This window comes from Eulemur rufifrons, chromosome 24, assembly GCF_041146395.1.
Source record: "Eulemur rufifrons isolate Redbay chromosome 24, OSU_ERuf_1, whole genome shotgun sequence".
Classification (NCBI taxonomy): Eukaryota; Metazoa; Chordata; class Mammalia; order Primates; family Lemuridae; genus Eulemur; species Eulemur rufifrons.
In genome coordinates, this window is record NC_091006.1 from 19527441 (window position 1) to 19549047 (window position 21607).

At 42.5% G+C, this 21607-nt stretch overlaps 1 protein-coding gene and 1 pseudogene across 1 annotated transcript in view; one reads left to right on the plus strand and one right to left on the minus strand.

Moving 5' to 3' along the window:
• Positions 1-21607, minus strand: part of SEPTIN11 (septin 11) — a 108038-nt gene that overhangs the window by 46167 nt on the left and 40264 nt on the right. The gene's annotated exons all lie outside the window — the stretch shown is intronic.
• Positions 1579-21324, plus strand: LOC138374894 (large ribosomal subunit protein uL30-like; annotated as a pseudogene).

The following is a 21607-nucleotide window of genomic DNA, read 5'->3' on the forward strand; positions in this document are numbered from 1 at the left end:
AACCAAGATGCATAAATCCAGTTCTGTCATTTTGCTTAAGGAAAACAAACACAGGGCAAAAAACTTCTGGTAGCATATTTTTTCTTGCCAAACTAAGACGGCTCAATTTTTAAATGACCCATGAAAGGGAGCTTCTGTCAGTTATCCTGGGAAACTCCAAACCTAATGGAAATCTGTGTGTGCACTTCCGTGCTTTCCAGCTAAACTTTTCATTACTGCTTGCTTAGCTACAATAAATATGGATTAACTAAGAAAAAAAAGGTATGTACTCATTCTTTATAACTGCCCTGCTTTAAAGCATTTTTTTTTCCTGTAGCTATATCTGTAGTCTTCTACAAGATTTTTGAAAAGTGGATTTATATCCTCAAAATAAAACGTAGGAAATAACTCTTCTGTATAAGTTAGCCATCCATTCTCAAGAAGAAACATAAATCTTTATTCATGCTTTCATTCATTCAATAAATATTTATTAAGTACCAATGTGTATTAGAGTGCTAAGGCTATGATGGTGACAAAGCAAAGCAGCCCCAGCTCACGGAGCAGACAGTGTAGTGGAGCACACATAGGCCAATCAAATAGTCACAAATGCATAATCACGAGCTATCCAAAGCACACGGCGCTGTGCAACCTTTAACTCATGTGACTGTTTAGTGTTTGAGTCAATTCACCAGCCTATACTTTGTAAAACACATATTGGTTCAAAGCATTGTTGGACATTAATTTAATAGATAGCTCCTACATACACTGATGTGCAGGCGTCATATATCTGATGAAAACAAGAGTCTTTCTGAGTAGCATTGCCTGGTGGAAGAAGGTAGAAATGATTAAGACTCAAGTCTTAAGGGAGTGATGCCCAATTTTAAATGGCACTGAGATGGAACCATGGGGAAGGAAAGAGCAGAGGAGGAGTGCCTAGCATCTCCCTTTGCACTCTGTCTTGTCCCCATTAAGAAGAACATCCACTTGGAAAAGAGAAGAGGTACATATCTCGTCTTCATCATGGGTAGTCTTTTTTCTCGAGGTCCTATTGCAGGAGTACCCGTGCCACCCAGCCAAAGACAGGTAAAGAAAAGAACACGCTGTTTCTCACATGAAACCCTTGTCTGACCACCAGCCACTTCCCAGTGTTCAGAGAAATCCTGGCCTCACTGTCTGAGAGCTAAGTTTTACCCAAGTACCCTGACTGATCATTTCTGTAAACACATACTCTTATCTGACTATGCTCTCGAGAGTAGTGAAGTGGGTTCATATTCTCTTTTACAGAAAAGAAGGTTGGTGGGAAGATAGGAAACACCCTTAGTTCCCATGCAAAAGGGAAAACACTGGAATGCAAAGTACCGGCCCAAACCACAGCTATGAAGTCTGAATCAGGATGTTTCCAAAGCCAGGCATTGCTGGGGTAGCTTTCAGAATACAAAATGTCTGAAGCATCTCATTACCAAGGAGGATCGCATTCTTTAAGGATGACTTGGACAATACTCGCTACTCTGCTTGTCATCTATACCATGAAATCCCAAGGCTGGAGCCAAGAAAACCCCCAGGGAAATTGTCTCACACAAGGAGCAGAACAAGAGGGAGATGAGGAGAGCTGTTAGGAGGAAAACCATCTGGAAACGTGAAGAAGGAACAACTTCTCAGTGCAGCCAGCTGGCGGCTGGGACAGAGAAGAAGGGGCCTCTAGGGGCAGGCCCCAGGCCACAAAGCCAGGTACATCAGCTCTGAATGCGAAGCCCAGAGGGCCACCCTGGGAAACGTCACCAAATAATCAGAAAAGCACTTGATTAATACTGAAAAACTGCCCCAATTCCAAGTGGTATCTCTAAGTAACTTTCTCCAAAAGACTCCCAGTAGAGGAATAAATCTCGCTTTTCCAGATCTTTGCAAAAATAATGCAGTATAGGGGTTTTCTTTGGGGATGGTAGGATTTTAGGGAAATTTTACCAACTAATTTGTTATGTTTCTATAACATCTGAATTACTACAAAAGAAAAAAAAAACCCTGCACTTTTATAATAGAAAATAAAATATCTCGAAAATCAGGAAACCTAACAATAATAATAAAAAATGATAAAAACTTTTTTTAAGGAGGTAAGCCTATGATTTTTATTGTAGCTAATAGGCAGGGGATAGAATAAAATATAAGTACTTAATCTTTCTAATAGCAGAAGCAAATCACATTGAAAGTGGTGAGAGTAACGAGCAAAGCAGAATAGTGCAGTAGAAGGTGTCTGACATGTGAAGACAAAGGCACCCCACCCCTGCCATTGTTTAGCTGTGTGACGTAGGGTAAGTCATTTAACTCCTCGGCCTCCGCTTTGTCAACTGTAAAATAAACTATTAATATCTCACAAGGCCATTGCAAGAATTAATTAGCATAGCTCTCTACCCTCAGCTCATTTTATAGACTTTTCTTGGGTGATCTCACTCTTGCCCATGGTTCAGCGGCCAACCACGGGCTAACAATTCCCTAGTCGTGACCACAGCCCACGGCTGCTCCTGGGCTCGGACCCTGTACAGTATGGCCCAGGCGTCGCTAAGCCAACATCCTCAGCGAGCTCATCCTCCGCTGTTCATGCAAAATGGTAACAACCTACGTCAAGGTATCCCAGAGGCCCCCAGAATAACATCTATCAGCACGCATCTGATAAAGTCTGCCAAGTTACAGGTCTCCACCCCCTTGCAGGAGAGCCAAGTCCACCGTTTAATCATGTAAAACCTTCCCCTGTGCTCTGAATCCGATAGTGAAGACATCTTGAAGTCACCAGTACCAGGTTAGCTTTTCCCCTCCGTGCCCAGATGCAACACCTCTAATTACTGACCATCCACCACACCGTTTTTGGCCAAACGTTTCCCACGCGGCTCTCTTCATTGACATAACTGCAGCGAATTTACCAGCTGGTTTCTATTCCTGAGCCCTGAAATCCAATGACTTAGATATTCCTCTTTTCCTAACACCACCCACATTAGACTTCACCAAAATTTGTATCCAGTGTGTTGTTTCACAGAAGTCATATTCTCTGAGCTTCTCGTTGGCAGATGAGGAGCTAGGGACAGTGGCCACTGTCTGGTTTTCCTTTCAGCTCTGCAGGCCAGAGCTGATCCCGCTGCCGCTGAACCCCAACATGAAAGGCCTCAAAGTCCCACGGCGCCTGAGCGCAGTGCTCGCACTGTGCCTCCGGCCCCTGCTGTCTCCTCTCCACCCCGCCTTCACATACAACAGTAACCGCCCACATTTCACCTTCATTCCTTCGGGAGTTAGATTTCTCACATGCCCATTAGGAAAACTACTTTGAAAAGCAGCCCCCAAAACAGGTATCTGAAGTGAACAGAACCTCAGCCGCCGCTCAACCCTGGATGGGTAGGGGCGTCCTTAGCAAAAACACACTTCGGCAAATAACGGCCAAGGGACACAATCCCAACGCCGCATGGAGTGGGAGCACTTTTTTCTTACAGACGGAATGTTTTTCTAAAAGTCTGTGTAAACTCTGGAGAGGTTAAATCTAACTGGATGCCAAGAATTAACAACAACAGAAAAGGCATTTTCTTAAGCTTCCAAAGACCGCAGTCTTTCCGTGAGCCCGAGTGACTAGTGCCTGCGACAGCAGAAAGTCCCTGTCTGGGGACGGTGAGGTCCACGTGTGCATTCCAGGGACGCCTGCGAGTTGGGCCGTGCTCAGAGGAAGACGGGGTGGAAGGGAAGCTGTGTGACAAATGGGCACGAAGTATTTATAAAGGCACGACCCGATTAGAAACAGATGTCGCAGCTGTCTCTCCCCTCCCCTCCACCCGCTGGGTCCGCATCGCGGAGAAGGCGAGAAGCCCTGCAGCGGGCAGCCGCCCAGGAAGGCGACTGAGCAAAACGTGGGGCAGGAGAGGGTGTCACAGATCCTTCCAAAACCCCCTCTCTGTCCAGTGAGTCCCAATAACCCAATTCCATTTAAGACATGTCACCTCTCTTGCAGAGGGTAAAAACCACCCAATTGTCTCACTGTTCATTTGGGTCATTTTTGATGACCCAAATGAACTTTGCCATATGTCCTATCTTTCAGACAAGCTTTTTCAAAACAGTGAGGAGTAACAGATCAAAGAGAATTAAGAGGCCCAAACCAGCTGGAAGTTTTGTCCTCAAGTTTTTATGACCGCCCTGCTCCTAATAGCCACATATCCATTCCTCAGCACTTCCTGTTTGAGAAATATTGTGGCTCAGTTCATATATTTCTCTTCACTGAATGCATTAATCAGCAAATAATGAAATATGTTTGGGACGCTTCCTTCCCTAGGCACCATTTCTATCACCGGATATAAATTAGCCACTTCCTTTTTGAAAGACACCATTTATTTCTGTCCCTTTCTGGAAAGGCAGGGGATTTTCAGTTACAGTGATGGCCATGTGATGGTGGTCTCTGAGAGAAGGCAAAAGCGACCCAAGCCAGTTCTCAGGCAGTCACAGACAAAAGCACCAGGCTGTCTCCCTCAGTCACAGCCCGGCCACTTTCTCCTCCCAGGTGTGCTGAGCTCCTGAGCCAGGCTGACCTAGAACATCCCAGAGAGCAGTGACACATTTCCAGCACCTGAAAATTGAGGGACTATACCAAAAACGACCAAGGCTATGGTAAATACGCTCTTAGGAAATAAACATACAAATTAACACCTGACCTTTCTCTGCAAATACTACTAAACAATTATGGCCAAAATCCTCAAGACTTCCTAAGAGCCACACTGTGTCTTTTTTTTTTTTTTTTTTTTTTTTTTTTTGAGACAGAGTCTCACTCTGTTGCCCAGGCTAGAGTGAGTGCCGTGGCGTCAACCTAGCTCACAGCAACCTCAAACTCCTGAGCTCAAGCGATCCTCCTGTCTCAGCCTCCCGAGTAGCTGGGACTACAGGCATGCACCACCATGCCTGGCTAATTTTTTTTCTATATATATTTTTAGCTGTCCATATAATTTCTTTCTATTTTTAGTAGAGATGGGGTCTCGCTCTTGCTCAGGCTGGTCTCGAACTCCTGAGCTCAAACGATCCGCCCACCTCGGCCTCCCAGAGTGCTAGGATTACAGGCGTGAGCCACCGCGCCCGGCCCACACTGTGTCTTAATCTCAGCCCCGGATGAAACACTATCAGGATGAAATAGAGGTTGTTTATATAAATTCAGGGCGTATTAGCTTCCTATTGCCATGTAACAAATTATCACAAACGTAGTGGCTTGAAACAACACACGTTTATTAGCAGTCAGTTCCGCAGGTCACAAGTCTGGGTATGGCATGGCTGTGCACTCTGCCCAGAGTCTCACAAGGCGGAAGTCAAGGTGTGAGCCCGACTGGGCTCTCATTTAGAGGCTCGGGACAAAAGCCCTTTTCCAGGCCCATTCAGGACGTGGGCAGACTCAATTCCCTGAAACGGTAGGACTGAGGGCCTTCTCTCTTCTTACTGGCATGAGAGGCTGCACCCAGCTCCAAAAGGTGGCTAACAGTTCCAAGCCACGGGGCCACCTCTGTCTTCAAAGCCAGCAAGGGAAAACCTCCCTTGTGTCCCTATCACATTTTGAATCTCCTTCTTCAGGAAGAGTCCTGTCCCTGTTAAGGGACTACCTGATTAGGTCAGGTCCACCCAGCATAATCACTGTTTCTAAAAGCCAAATGTGCCTTAAACATAACCTACTCATTCATGGGAGTGATGTTCACAAGTCCTGGGGGTGAGACGGAGCATGTACACCAGGGAGCTGGGATTTGGGGGCTATCTTAGGATTCTGCCTGCCAGAGTGTGCATTATTATAGCATTCATATTTCTCCTGTGTAACTTTAGGGTAGGCTATAACAATGCATATGAGTCTTTCCCTAAATTAAAACACAACTAAGTCTTCAGGAGAAAAAAAGCAGCAACTAGTAAAAGCAGGTGATCAAGGCAATTCTTTTACACTGAATTTGATAAGGGCAGCTAACCAGAGACTAGCTAGAGTCTCTTTGCCTCTGAAGGAAGTCTTCCCATAATGAAAGTAAACTTTGCAAATATTTAGGTGCTGAGTATATAACAAGAATTCTAGGAAATGTAAAAGATTCTTAAGGAACTTAAATCTTATTAGGGAGATAAGTCATTGATATACAACAGAAGATGACTTTGAAAGGTTTCATGATGAAATACAGTATGGAGATTATGGGGTGAGACAATGGAGATTAATGGGGACCAGAGCAAAAAAGTAAAGTTTTCTTAACGGGGGTCAGATTAGATCTAGGTCATGGGAAGGTGAAATAAGATTTGAATAGTTGCAGAAAAGGAATGGAGATGGGAGGAGAGAAAGAAATAGAATCGTCAAGGAAGGCAGCAGGAAAAGAAAGAGGGCAATGGAATCCAACAAACCAGATGAAACTAAAAAATCATTAAGAGTAGATGATATAAGACTTTAAGACTGGTTCATATTTCCATTTACTGGAAATACTCCTTAAAGAAGGGCAGTGTTAGGAAGGCACATACAAGCAGTACCTAACTAAGCATTTACATGTCCAGGATCTGTTACTGAGTATTCAAGCGTTCCATGGGGGAGAGATCTAGAAAGAATCGCTGAGCAGCCACATTGTGAAAAATGTCCGTTTCCTACGACCTGGTGTGCTTATGAACGTACCTTCCCACGAGACCAGCAGGCCAAGGGATCCTGGGTGTATGGTTGCCTTCTAGCCAAGGTTTTAACTCAGATTACCAGCCTGGGCACCCATCCAAATGGTGCTATTTGATGCAAACTTCCTTCAGAGCATTTAAAAAAATTAAAAAGTACATATCTTGGAGAGAACCTAATAAATTGACTCCATTAGTTATGGCTACAATTTCTGACGATCTGATCAAACTAAAGCTTTCTTATTTCTTCCTTATTCTGTTATCGTTCTCAAAAAATAGGACTAACTAACCCCCAAAAAATAAAAATAAATAAATACTCCCACTAGCAGAAGAGTCAACTTTCTGCCTTACAGAAGGTTAACTGCACACTGTGGAAGTGTCCATCTGGCTGTAACAGAAAGTTGTTTAAGGGTTTTCTCACACATACCGGTGTGTTTGGGAAAGCAGACCCAAGAGGCTATATTATTACACTTTTCTTCTTCTCTGAAAGTTTTCCTATTGATGGATGATTTTATATGCTGGCTTTCTAGTCTTTATCAGCTAATGCAGAACAAACCTTCTTTTCACATGCTGCAGGCTCACAAGAATGTTCCCACAGTCCCCTCCACCCCCTCCATTGTCCGCTGAAAATGTCTCTTAAGGAGGCATTTTCACGATCATCATTGTCATGTTGATGTGCCTGAAGAATCACGCAGGGCCCAAATAAAATCCTGGGAAAATGCTATTGCCTACAATAATCTGTTATAAAATCCCATAAGCTCTCAAAAATAGATGACTACATATGTGCAACAGCGGAGGTTACATTTTCACTCACGTCGCCACCACAAGCACAAAGGAGTTGGGTCAGCAGCCCCGACTTCTCACTGAGATGGGGTCCGGTTCCACACCAACGCTCCTAGATTAGCCGATTAAGAGTTACGGGATATGCGAGTGGGAATAGGTTTCTGACAGTCTCTGACAGCATGATTACAAGGAAGCATCAAGCTGAAATCGAAACTTGATTAGTTTAGCAGGAGATCCTTACATTCTATAGGAAGGAGAAACTGAGAAAGTTAAATGAGACCCTGAGGGAAAGACAGACCAGAATTAGCAAAAGTCTTAGGCACTGATCCAAGTAGCTCCCACTAAACTCTTCTAAAGCCTAATGGTTCATTAGAATAATTATTATTCACATAGTTAAAATGAAAGGCAGGCTAAGGGAAATACCTGATAATTACATGGGCAAAAACAAGAAGAACTACTTTGGCCCGTTTGAATTTGAGAAAAATCCAAGCCTCAAATCCCTTCCCACATAGAGAGGGTCAGACCAGATGGCTTGCTGTAATCACGGCCACACAGAGGCAAACCTCTTTTGCCACAACTGCACCAGTGTTCGCACTCGGGTTGCTTATTACCCGGAGTGGGTTTAGGGCAATGTGGCAGCTGCAACCGCCAATGGAAGGGAAAGATGTTTAGCAGCACTCCCCCAGGACGACTCCGCCCACCTTCCCACCCACTCGTTAGCCCAGATAGTAATAATTCGAAAGACAGTGTGACAGCCACAAATCACATGCACGAACAACCCAAGGAGCAATCACTGTAAAACCAGATGTATTTGGACAGCAAAAGTAGTGAAACTCCGGTCCTCACGGAGAGTAGAGCACTAATAAAGGTAGCTCATATTTCACCTCATATTCTGGGATCAGGGCAGAAAAGTAGATCGGTATCTTTTCAAAGTTTCATTTAAAGCTACCTGGAGTACCTGAATAATGAAAGTTAAGTACTCTGAGAAGAACAAAGAGGGCTCTACCACTTTTTTATCCAGAAAACCAAAAAGAGGGATCTAATATTTCCCTTGATCAACCAGTCAAAAAAACCAATTATTGAACATTTATGTAAAGACCACAATACTAAGTATGGTTTAGAAAAAACAAACAAGGTACTCCAAGGCCACCATGCTTGGTCTGCCCTTCCAGTTTCTCCATACATTCCTATCCCCAACACAACCATCAGGAAAACAGTAAATGCTTATTGGGTGCTGTTTGACCAGCACCGTGCCTGCTCCTTTAAAAAATCTTCCCATTTAATCCTCATAACCCTCTGTAGTAGATAGTATTGGCCCCATTTTACAGATGAGGAAACCAAAGTTCAATTAAACGGCAGAACCAGTGTTCAAACCAGTTTTGCCAGATTCCAAGTCCACCACCACCCACCCTTAAACTGGACAGCTGACTCTTCCAAGCACACCTACCTCTGCACAGAGAACGCCTGTACCTTCAACTCCACCTGTCAAATCCTTCCTGAGGCAAGCTCCCCTACAATCCTCAAAATTCTAGGCAAAATGCCACCGTATTCATGAAGCCTTCCCTGGTTCCCTGAATTAGACTCCGTTGCTCTTCAATTTGACAAACATCTACTGTATCTGAGTCATTCATCACATCTTGCATCTAGAGGGACACTTAGTTTTCCACTTGTCAGGCCCCTAGAAGAATGTACGTTTTTGATGACAGGAACCCTGTCTTACTCATCTTACTCTGGACTTTTACTTACCACGGTGTCACGTGTAGCCAGGGCCGTACGTCGAAAACGAATGAAAGCAGAAACTCAGTTCTCACAAGTCCACAATCCAACTTCCCCAACCAAAATCAACTGCCACTGAGCAGCAGTGTAGCAACAGAGAACTCGCGGGAGGGAGCACTCAGTGAGGGCCGAAATGCCCTGGCTATATTTGGTGGAGGAAGCAAAGCTTAAGAGGGCCCTTGGCAAATGGAGAACAGAGATGTCAATGCTCCAGCCACACGCTTCAGCATGGACCCTTCACAACCCTTAGCTGCAATCCGGTGTTGGGGAGGGAGGACACGACAGTGAAGAGGTCAAACATTGGAGGGGTGCTTGCCCTCAGGAAGTAATTATTCTGCTGAGGTTAAGGTTAACATTTATAATGCCGGGCACCATCCTGGGTACTTTACATGGATCTCACTTATTCCCCACAATCCCCTCTGAGATGTGTGCCAGTATTATTCCCATTTTACGGTCGAGGCCACTGAAGCTCAAGGAGATTAGCCTGCTCAGGGACATGCAGCAAGTAAGTGGTAGGGCCTGGATTCAAAGCCAAGCAGCCGCCCCAAAGCCCATGCCGCCAAGTGAGCAAGGCCTGGGAGCCTGGAAAAGCTTCTTCTGGCCAACCTTTGGTAATGCAGAGAGTGACAGGTAGGTGTTGGCCATCATGGGACACCCACAGCTCTGCCCAAGCACATCATACTGCAGAAGTAACCATCTTCCAAGGTCAGAAATAGAAGGAAAGGATGGCTGGGCACGGTGGCTCATGCCTATGATCCCAGTGACCCAGAAGCCTGAGGCAGGAGGACCACTTGAGGCCAGGAGTTCAAGACCAGCCTGGGCAGCATAGCAAGACCTTGTCTCCAAAAAAAAAAAAAAAATCTAAAAATTAGCCAGGCATGGTGGCACGCACCTGTAGTCCCAGCTTCATAGGAGGCAGAGGCAGAAGGATTGCCTGAGCCCAGGAGTTTGAGGCTGCAGTGAGCTATGATAGTGACACTGTACTCCAGACTGGGCAACAGAGCGAGACCCTGTCTCTGAAAAAAAACAGAGAGAGAGAAAACCAGTAGGAGAGGTACACAGGCCCCATGCCACCATGTGGCAGCACACAAGGGAAGTAAAGTGGGGACTACTGAGAGGGGGAACAGCAGGAAGTCAGGGGGAGAAGAATCTGAGAAGAGACTTCCACCACCAACTGCTGGAGTGAGTGGATTTCTTGTATTTCTCACATAAAAGAAGTCGAACAAGGCTGACCTAAAGATTCTAGATAAGGTTGAGCAGCCTACAGCAATCACTTACTCTTCCTCATCTGAGAGCAAAGATTATCAAGTCTCCTCTTGTACTTTTCTCAGCCAAAGCTCCCAGAATGGCAGAGAAAAATCAACCAAAGCTTATGCAGAAGACGCAAAGAAAACAGAGCGAAGGAAGACAGGATGCAGTTCGCAGTCCTGACTGATTAAAACCACATGACTAGCACATCAGAAATTCCCATCACTTCCTCCTCAGCTTCACGCAGCCCACAGAGGGCAAACACGCATATGGTTGCATTGCCAAAAACTCTCAGTAGTAAAGGCGAGAGAAGAAGAAATATTTTCTGTACCCCTACCTACCTACTATGTGCAAGGAACCAGTAAGCCATTTTATCAATTATCCTTAAAAAAGATGCACCTTTTGGGATGAGAGAACATCTCCAGATTTGTTCCTTTACTTCATCTAGAGAAGGCTAAACAAGTTCATTATAAAAAATTGTATGGATTCACTGATGGAACTCCATTATCTACTTCTTCTGAGCTTGTATTAAAAAAAAAAAAGAAAGAAACCTTTAAAAACTAGTAATATTCTTACCCTCAGGAAAACTAGTATTCATGATACTAAAGCCTACCCTTGCGTTAGTTGGCAATTTCACTTATGTTGTTTCACTTAAGAAATACAATATTTACTTAGACTCCCATTTCTTAAGGCATTTTAATGACACTTGCATTCCTTTGCACGCATTTCTCTGCAGCCTGCAATTTGGAACAAATGTTCAAACCACCAGCCACTATGGCACCAACACAAAATACCTGTTTTGCTGCCGATTTCCTAACAATCCATGAGGCAATTACAAATAGTTTACTCGGGCCTTTGGAAACTATATTCAGATGTCATCTACTTAGACAATAATATTTCAATAAGTGCAATAAATGGCAAAACATTCTAAAATCAAACTTTAATAAATTTAAAGCCATAGGCCGGGCGCGGTGGCTCACGCCTGTAATCCTAGCACTCTGGGAGGCCGAGGTGGGCGGATCGTTTGAGCTCAGGAGTTCGAGACCAGCCTGAGCAAGAGCGAGACCCCATCTCTACTAAAAATAGAAAGAAATTATATGGACAGCTAAAAATATATAGAGAAAAAATTAGCCGGGCATAGTGGCGCATGCCTGTAGTCCCAGCTACTCGGGAGGCTGAGACAGGAGGATCCCTTGAGCTCAGGAGTTTGAGGTTGCTGTGAGCTAGGCTGACGCCACGGCACTCACTCTAGCCTGGGCAACAGAGAGAGACTCTGTCTCAAAAAAAAAATAAAATAAAATAAAGCCATAGCTGAGCACAGTGGCACATGCCTGCAGTCCCAGCTACCCAGGAAGCTGAGGCAGGAGGATTGCTTAAAGCCAAGAGTTTGAGTCCAGCTTGGGCAACATAATAATAATAATAATTTCAAAGTTACATACTATTTAATATCATATTCCTTCTCCCTCTTGAGCCTTTTCCTATGGTTTAATTTGTCTCCCACCAAAAATGCTTTTTTTAGAATACCATTCTCTCCTTCTCCGCCTCATTCTATATTATATTTTATAGCTGGATTTATCTACCTTAAAACAAATAAGCACACACACACAAAGCTACTCTAACCATTACATTCCCCATAATCTTCCAAGGCTTCCAATCCTATCCCAGCTGGGATCTGCTTTAAAGGACGTGGACCACCACTCCTCTGGGTTTCACTTTCATCATCTGTAACACGGATTGGTGGAGAAGGGTCTTTGAGGAAGGATACACAAAAATCTCTAGTTCTTCAATTATGGGATTCTAGCATTTGCAACTGGATAAGAGATTAAAGATTGCCAGAGCCCACATTACAGTGGGTATCAGGCTTCAAATAAAATCTTACTAAAAGCCTTTGGTCCTACAAAACAAAAAAGTATAAAACGTCAATGCCAAATGAGAAGAATCAACAAACAAAGCAGGATAGATCCCACAACAATGCAAGTCAAATAGTGGGCTACCCTTTCCAAGAAGCGCAACTCTACTATTGTTTTGAGACCACAAAATCAGCCTGTTATCCAGCAGAAAGCAAAATAACCAACCAGCCCTTTAAGGCCAGGGTCAGTGTGACACAGGAGGCTTAATGTGGTAGAAAGCCATTGTTACTGGATTTTCCTGCTCCGAAAGATCTCTTAACTCTAGCACCATACTTGAGCTTGAGAGTCTCCAGTTTTGTTTATTCATACAACAATTAGGGAATCACAGGCCTTAGATCTTATGTTAACACAAGTACAGGAAATGGAAAATAACTGTGATTGGTAACCCATGCAGCAAAACGGGCATTTTTAAAAATCGGGCCTAGAAAGATTGAAGAGATCTAAGCCAAAAAAGCAGAAAAGATTGAATGAGGAAAAGAATGTATTCGTTATTGTCAAGTACTAAAAACCAGAGCTCCCTTTAACATGTGAGTGAACACTCACATTTTATACACATGAGTGTGGAGTTTTCAGTGTTCTGTGTTATCTGTAAGGCATTAGTTATTCTATTATATCCTTACCATGCAAAGAAAATAGAACACCACGTACCCAATATCCAGCCCAAGAAACAGAACATTACCAAAAGCTTTGAAGCCCCAGAGAACCCTGAGTGATGGCGTCCCTCTCCCTCCCTCTGTGTCCCCCACCAGAGGTAAACACTTTCCTAAATTTACCTGAAATCATTTTCTTGTTTTTCTTTATAGTGTCACCTTATTCGCCACTATCAGGGCATAGTCACTAAAAGTCCTAACTTCACAATAATGGAATTGCTCACTTCCTTCTCCAAGACATCCATCAGGAAATTCAGGTCTCCTTCTTAGAGAAGACTGAATGGGGATACCGAGGCTAGGAGAGTGGTTCTCAAATTGTGGTCAGAGAATCCCTGGGGCCTCCCTAAGAACCTTTTTAGGGTCTACAAGTTCCTCCTTTTCCAACCACATATCCTTGTGAGGCTGTATCTTCTTCACGTACTTCAACCAGAACAATAAATTCCATCAGAGTGAATGGAAAGCAGATCTGATGACTCAGCTATCTACTATTAAGTGAGACATTAAAGAGATTTGCAAAAATGTGAAATGATACATCTCAGCTCACTAATTTTTTGGTTTGAAAAATGTACTTATTTTTCCTAAAAAATTAATAATGTTATTTATGTCAACATGTAATACATTTATTATTATTTTAAATGAATTAGTAAGTAAATATATTTAAAGCTTAAAGTAATAACAATAATAGAAGTGGATTGAAGTTGCAACAAAAACCCATAGGAATGGCTGGGGGAATTACTTTGTTTTGGTATAAACCTTAGCAGCTAACCATGTCCCCAGCTGACACGGTCATAGTAAACATTTTGGGATGGTAGAAAGAGTTTTCAAACAGTGTTCTATGTTATCTGTAAGGCATTAGTTATTCTTTCATCCTGGAGGTGCACACAAGAGGCATCAACAGTAACCTGCACTGTGTTGCATAAGCCTTTTTACAAGGGCTCATATTTTTTACGAAGGGTGACTCACCATAAATATCCAGCTGCATCAAGGACCAAGTTAAACTTGATTCATTCCATCTGCAGCCCAGCTCCAAAACTGTGAGATTCTTTTCACCATAAATTAACCAATGACCAGGGTCCTACACACAAGATCAGTGACCAGAAGGGGAGTTTTGGTTTTCTGCACAGGGTAGTGGGAAATAACTGAAGAATTTGCGTACAAACTACCTATCTAGAACACCTTAGTTCGACTGTCCTTGGATTTGTAATGCAAGCAAAAGTCAGGGGATTTCGCTCCAGTTCTGAGTCTGTGGGTCTTAAGCAGGTCACTTACTCTCCTGGGTCTTGGCTTCCTTCTCTGTAAAATAAAAGAGCTGGTTGAGATGATTTCTTTACAAGTCCTTCCTGCTCTAACACTCCGAAATCCCAAGCAACAAAAACCTTTAGTGATATTCACTTTGCCTCTAGTGTCAATGTGAGCATGACTTACTTCACCTTTAAACAGTTGATAAGTATCACAGCAAAGGGTAATTTCAAGAAGGAAGAGGACAACAGGAAAAGGAATTTGAGAGTCAACACAGGACATCCACGGTGTTTTCATCCAGATTTCAGCTGCTAGGGGTAGAACTTATGAACAACACCCATATCTGAGGCGAGAGAACTCAATACTTCAGGCTTAAATGCAAGGACAACATCTGAGTGATCAAAAGATCGGCGAAAAAGGACAGACCCAAAGGCAGAAAGAAGTATTCTGGGACTCAAGTGAGCCCTACTTCTCTGGAGACCACAAAAATGCCTTGATCTATGAGGGGAGGTAAAATGATATCAATTCGTTAAAACTATCAGAGATATAAATGTAAACATGTCCATGAGCTGTCCTGAAATAGTACCAGGACTACCACTCTAGAAACAGTGGCTTAGTGCTTTAAATTTATAAAACTAGCTAACATTCAGAAGGTACTATTTATATGCCAGGCATTGGTCTACATGCTTTATATGCATTAATGTTTACATCCTCACAAGCCTGTAAGGTAGATATTATTACCCTCATTTTACAGATGCGGCAACGAAATCACAAAGATACAAAGGAACTTGTCCAAGGCCTCGGAGCAAGTGAGTAACAAAGCCTGAATTTTAACCTGCTTTAATAAACACTATAAAATTATACCACGATTCACTTCAGAAGTTTTCCATATATGTACATTTTAGTTTCTGTCCTGTTTGCTTGATATGGGTCACACAAAAAGCAGTGGACAAATTTTCACCCAAGAGGAAGATGATGTTTGGGATGGTCTGATGAAATGGTGCTGAGCTGTCTGGAGAACTGAGCATGGAAGGAGGAGCCCTGGGGAGGTGGCGTCCTCTGAGCATCAGTAGCTGAGCTGCGTCCCTCATGCATGCTCCGTGTGGCTGCTCCACACATACGTGTGTTGTATCAGGACACACGTGCTGGCAAGCCGCAGCCTATCTGGCCGTGCCACAGTAACAGGTGGGTTTCCCTGGGACTACGTTAAGGCTTCTGGGGAGCAAAGCTGGAGCCTGGAAAGAGACCCTGGCCCATCTGCCATCCTGGGAGGAGGCCACACAGCCAGTATGGAAAAGCAGGGACCCTGGGAGGGATGGGGTTCTGACTTTTTTTTTTTTTTTTCTTTTTTACAAGGTTCAAGTAGCAAAGTCCTATTAAGAGCAAATAATTTTCTCAGGGCACGCCAGCAGATCCTTGGTAGAGCCTGATTTAAAGCAGGCCAGGCACAACCGTTGACTTCAATGACTCGCCACTCAGTATCTTCACATATACTTTTTATTTTTAAAAATACTTAACAATCACATTTGGACAGCTCTTGAGGGCAGAAAGAATTGAGTTCAAATCCTGGCACCAGCTGCTTACCACCTGTGGACTTTGGGCAATTTAACCCTGTTGAGCCTGTTTACTTGTCTGTAAAATGGCATAATTTTGGCACATAATTGTAAGACTGTTGACTGAACAAGGCATGTGAAGTGCTTAGACACGGTGCCTGCCATAGAGTGAGTGCTCAGTATTATTGTTATTGATAAGAGCCCACTTGAAAGAAGTGTTAAAATGGGATCTCTCCTTCACAACAGTAAACGTTTACCAATCTTTGTGAAAGCCTCTGTCACTGAAAGCCTCTGTCACTAACTTGCGGGCTTCCTCTCCTCGTCTTCCACCCAGCCCAGTCTACTGCTAATTACAGGGCAGGTGTTAATTATCTCATAAAAGTTCTTCAAATCACAGAGCTTTCAATGCCTGCCCCGTCTAAAAGCCTGGGTTCCCAAGTGCTCTCCCTGTTCATGCCCCGGGTTCCAAGCTCTGCCCTTTCTGTCTCCTCTCCGAGTTGTTTCTCACTGATTAGCTCAGGACGTTTCCCGCGGGACGAATGAACTGTGTTTTCTTAACAGTTGCTACTTTCTTGTCCCCTCTAAACCACTGAGCAAAAGACAAAACAGTGATTTAATATAATTGAATGAACTTCAGTGAAGAGTGAACTTGATTTCTAAAACAAGACACGAAAAGTACAAATCAAAGAGAAAAGATGGCGCAGTTAAAGCTTCTGTACAACAAGACACCAAAATAAAAGATACATGGCTGACCAGGAGAAGACATTTGCACCTATAATAAAGTATGAATGTCAACAAGATAAATAGCCCAACAGGGGGGAAAAAAAAAAGTAAGGATGCAAATAGGTAATTTGCAAAGAAATAAACATAAATGGCCAACAACCATATGAAGAGTTGTCCAACCTCACTAAGTCTTGGTAATTAGAGATCATAACCACCTAGAGCTTTGTTTCTGGCGGAGTCACTGGCCATTTTTACTTCACAATTACTTTAGAAAAATAATGTACATCCCCCTGTTTTTAAAGGCCTATTTTTTAAAAGACCACACAGAGCTGGATGGGACAGAGACACTGTGCCGATCCCTTGGCATTTCAGACCTAGACTGTCACCGGCTCATTCCAGTGGTTTTCTAAGATGAGCAGGGTTATCACTGAATAGCTCCAGTGTGTGCATTTGAAAGTGGTTTTCTTGTTCCCACTTTCCCAAGTGAATACTACCCTTCTAAGAAGCCCATAAAAGTCTTGGCAACTCCATAAGTGTTGTGCTACACCCAAGATTCAAACATCATAATTAAGAAGTACTTAGCTAAAACAACCACCTCAATATTCCGTTCTATAACAATGCATAAAATGATTCAAGTTGAAAAATAGTGTTTCCTTTCACCAATATACATCGCAGGCAGGTCTGCATAAAGTTTATATGCTATTCTTCAATTTAGTATTCACATCTCAACAGCTTATATGATAGATAGACAGGCCTGAAAAAAAACTCTCTGTAATTAATATAAAAAAATAAAGCAGCATGGCATCGTGCGATAAGCATTGGCTGGGAGTCCGTCAGAAGTAAAAACTCCAGCTCTGCCACTTTTTAGCTGCATGACTTTGGGGCAAATTACTTCTGTGCCTCTTTATCCTTAATTGTAAAATGGAGATAATATTTACATCAGAGGTTTATTACAGTTTCAACTGAGATAATAGAAAGCACCTAGTACAGTCCTACCCACATTGAGCAATTCCATAGCAGACAGTACTTAAAATGTTCTTCTGTCAATTCAATGTCAATTCTGCTAGACATTTAAGATATCCATGTAGATATAACTTATATAAACTTTTAAAATGTAAATATTTCTTCCCATGAATACTGTATCCACAATTCCACAGGACAGCATGAGTAAACACCGCTCACATTACTATTTCTAGAACTTTAATCAAGCAAGTTGGCAGTTCTCTAGAAGCTAATAAATAATGAGAATGAAAATACTGAAAGCAGCCCACTAATTTCCACACAAAATAGCTTCAGGGGTCATTGCTATACATATAATTTCAGCTATTAGGGAAAATAAGCCCAGGGGAGAGATCTGAACAGAGCATCAAAGAGAAATACACATACCACTCACTGAGGCAGCCTCGCCAGTTTCTGATTGACAGGAGTAAATTGTATTACACTCTGTCAACTCCAACTGGTATGGTCTGAGCGACACAAGGCTGAGAAAAACTGTGCTATAACTAGACACAGGCGAAATGAAAATTAAAATCTTAAACCCATTCATTGCATGTCTTCATTTTTCAGTCCTCCAAAAGCTCCCTGCTGTCAGATGCTCAAACATTACATACTGATAACTATGAGAATTCCTGGGGAAAATTTAGCAGATTGTGAAGTTCTTTGATCTGAAATCTCCTTCTAGGATATTATGCTGCAGAAATTTTTTCTGATTAAGTCCCTCTACATAGGAAGAGACCTGAGCCTGTTAACTGCACAGTTACATTTGAAGCATTTACGGAATAACTCCTTTGTGCCAGCCACTACTCTATGCTGTGATTAAGATACAAGAATTAATAAGGCATGAAAACTATTATGGTACAAGATATCTGCTGACTACAGGAGCCAAAGATAAATGAGAATTCAGAAAACTAGTCATCCTAACTCTGCCTGGGTTGGGGGAAAGCTAAGAAGCCTGGAGTCTTGAAGGCTGAGGAGGTGGAAAGAAGGGATGTGCAAAGGCAGAGAGCAGAGAGGTGAGGGCAGAGGACACACACAGGGCCCTGCAGGCAGCCTTCATGTATTCCACAGGGAACAGAGTATGGAAGAGCATTTTTGCAGAGATAAATTAAGAGGAGAAAAAATAGATTGATTCAGTCTCTCCAATATCTTTTTCCTTTGGAAAACCTTTTATCTCAAAAAAAGAGCCCTTTAGTTCTACAGTTCATACAAAAGCATTATGAAACAGTTTTTATAAACTGGAGTAAAGCATTTGGATTTTTAAGTAATAGTCAGAAATGGGGCTGGACGCGGTGGCTCATGCCTGTAATCCTAGCACTCTGAGAGGCCGAGGCTGGAGGATCACTTGAGCTCAGGAGTTCAAGACCAGCCAGAGCAAGAGTGAGACCCCGTCACTATAAAAAATAGAAAAAAATTAGCTGGGCGTGGTGGCACATGCCTGTAGTCCCAGCTACTCAGGAGGCTGAGGCAGGAGGATCACTTGAGTTTGAGGTTGCTGTGAGCTAAGCTGACACCACTGCACTCTAGCCTGGGCAACAAAGTGAGACTCTGTCTCAAAAAAAAAAAAAAAGTAATACAATAGGGCCTGGAAATGTCAGAAGTGAATTTCTAACTAACCCTCTGGTTTGAAAAATCCCATTTCCAAGTTGCTGTTTATGATGGCTCTTTAGTTGTGTTTATTCAGCTGTGATCTTTATGAACCGTGAAGTTGGTAGAGTTTGGCTTATGCCGATCGATTGGATTTGGGGTAGGTTTCACTTTTCTAATTTCTTAAGAAAAATGAGCATGCATGCATTTATTAATTCCCTTGATGCACAAAGTTAAAGATTTATTGTATTTGGTTAGGGGCCTGAACTCTGATTCAGAGGTCAGAACGTTTTCTCAAATTTTTCCACAACTTTCAAAGTTAAGCTCCAATATCTCTTACTTTATGCTTATTTTTGTAATCTCCAAAATGCTAAAATGTCACTTCTTTTACAAAAGTTGGTTTGACCAAGCAAATATTCAGTGGATTCAATTTAGAAAACTAGCAGAAAAAAAGATCTAAAGCTTATGATACTGCTCTCTGTGGGCCCACTCACCCCCCAGCCCCCAAATCAAAATTAGAAGGATACAATTACTATTGTAATGTCCGAGACAATGTTTTCAAGAGTCCCAGATGCTTAATGCAAGTTGTAATATTAATAACCACATATCAAACTATTGTGCTCTTGACCAAGACTGAGCATGAAAAGCACTTCCATCTCTAACTTGCTTCTGTGGGCCTCAAACATTAGAGACAAATCCAGCATCTTTAGCTGAGGAGTCTTCTTCAAGGCAAGGGATGTGTTTCAAGCCAAACATAACATGTGGAAAGAAGACTGTTCCACGTGTGCACATGGAACTTTTAACTTTCAATTCCACATTTCTCAATAAAAATGCTCCAGCATAAATGTTTTAGCAGGATAAATTGAGAGGGGCTGAGTGCTCAATGACCACATAAAACACCAAGGATGTCTTTAAGAATAGGAAGATACTCAATACTCATTACCCTGTTGTTCAAGCTCCTACCTTGAATCATGTAAAACTATCATTTTTGTGGTTCAGAAATGGCTGAATATCAACTATTTCATGTGGTTCGGCTCACTACTAGGAAATTCTGCAGAACTAAGGGCAATTTTGCCACTTTTTTCTTTCTTTTTTTTTTTTTTATTGTTGACGATCTAACTGGTTTTTTGCTTCTTAGAAACATTATGAAAGAGTAGGCTTTTGGAAAGAAGAGTATCAAAGCTCATATAAAATAACAGAAATTTTATCAATAAAAACATTTCAATAATTAGAAAGACAGGCTAAATTAACCTTCTAGGAAGATGTTTTCTAAACAGTCTGCTTACAAAACATCTGCCTTTTTTGTTTTTCCAAGATTCTCTAATTGCCACTAACAGTTCCTGGAAGATACATACATCTTTCTATACGCAGGAAAAAGAGAAGGAAAAAAAAGAGGGTTCTAGGTTCAAGCTGGAGGGGGAAGGATTAACAAGAAATTTAAGCCTCAACTTAACTCCCCAGGCTTTAGTAAGGATGAATTAGAAATTTAAGCCTCAACTTCCAGAACCATGGGGGTGTCGAAGAGAAGAGAAGAAAAAGGTTCCTGCTGTGGCAGAAACCCTTAAGAAAAGCGAAGGAATTTCGCAGAGCTGAAGATCAAACGCCTGAGAAAGAAGTTTGCCCAAAAGATGCTTCAAAAAGGCAAGGAGGAAGTTTACCTATGAAAAAGCTAAGCACTATCACAAGGAACACAGGCAGATGTGCGGAACTGAGGTTCGAATGGCTGGGATGGCAAGAGAAGCTGGCAGCTTCCCTGTACCTGCAGAACCCAAATTGGCATCTGTCATCAGGATCAGAGGCATCAGTGGTGTAGGCCCAAAGGTCCGAAAGCTGTTGCAGCTTCTTCGCCTTCTCCAGATCTTCCACGGAAGCTTTGTTAAGCTCAACAAGGCTTCGACTAACATGCCGAGGATTGTAGAACCATATAGTGTGTGGGGGTACTCAAGCCTGAAGTCAGTAAATGAGCTAATCTATAAGCGTGGCTATGGCAAAATCAATAAGAAGCGAATTGCATTGACAGACAACGCTTTGATTGCTTGATCTCTTGGTAAATATGGCATCATCTGCGTGGAGGATCTGATTCATGAGATCTGTACTGTTGGAAAATGCTTCAAAGAAGCAAATAACTTCCTGTGGCCCTTCAAGTTGTCATCTCCACGGGGTGGAATGAAGGAAAAGACAGCCCATTTTGTAGAAGGTGGAGATGCTGGCCACAGGAAAAACCAGATCAACAGGCTTATTAGAAGAACGAACTAAGGTATCTACCAGGATTACTTTTGTAATCTGGTCAGTTAAGAAACAGTGACTGCTTCCAAATTGGGAAAAATAAAAAAAACTTCCCAGGCCTCAGTTTCCTTTTCATAAAGGAAGGTTCTGGATTCAGTGACCTCTAAAGTGCCCCCTGGCTCTAGCACTAATAATGCATTGGAATTTGGTAACAGACCTTATTCTACCTGTATCCACTTGCATTTTACATCATGTCGTTGCCAAATTCATAAATAATTTCACAGCCTGTAGGAACAGCCATTAACTGTTATTG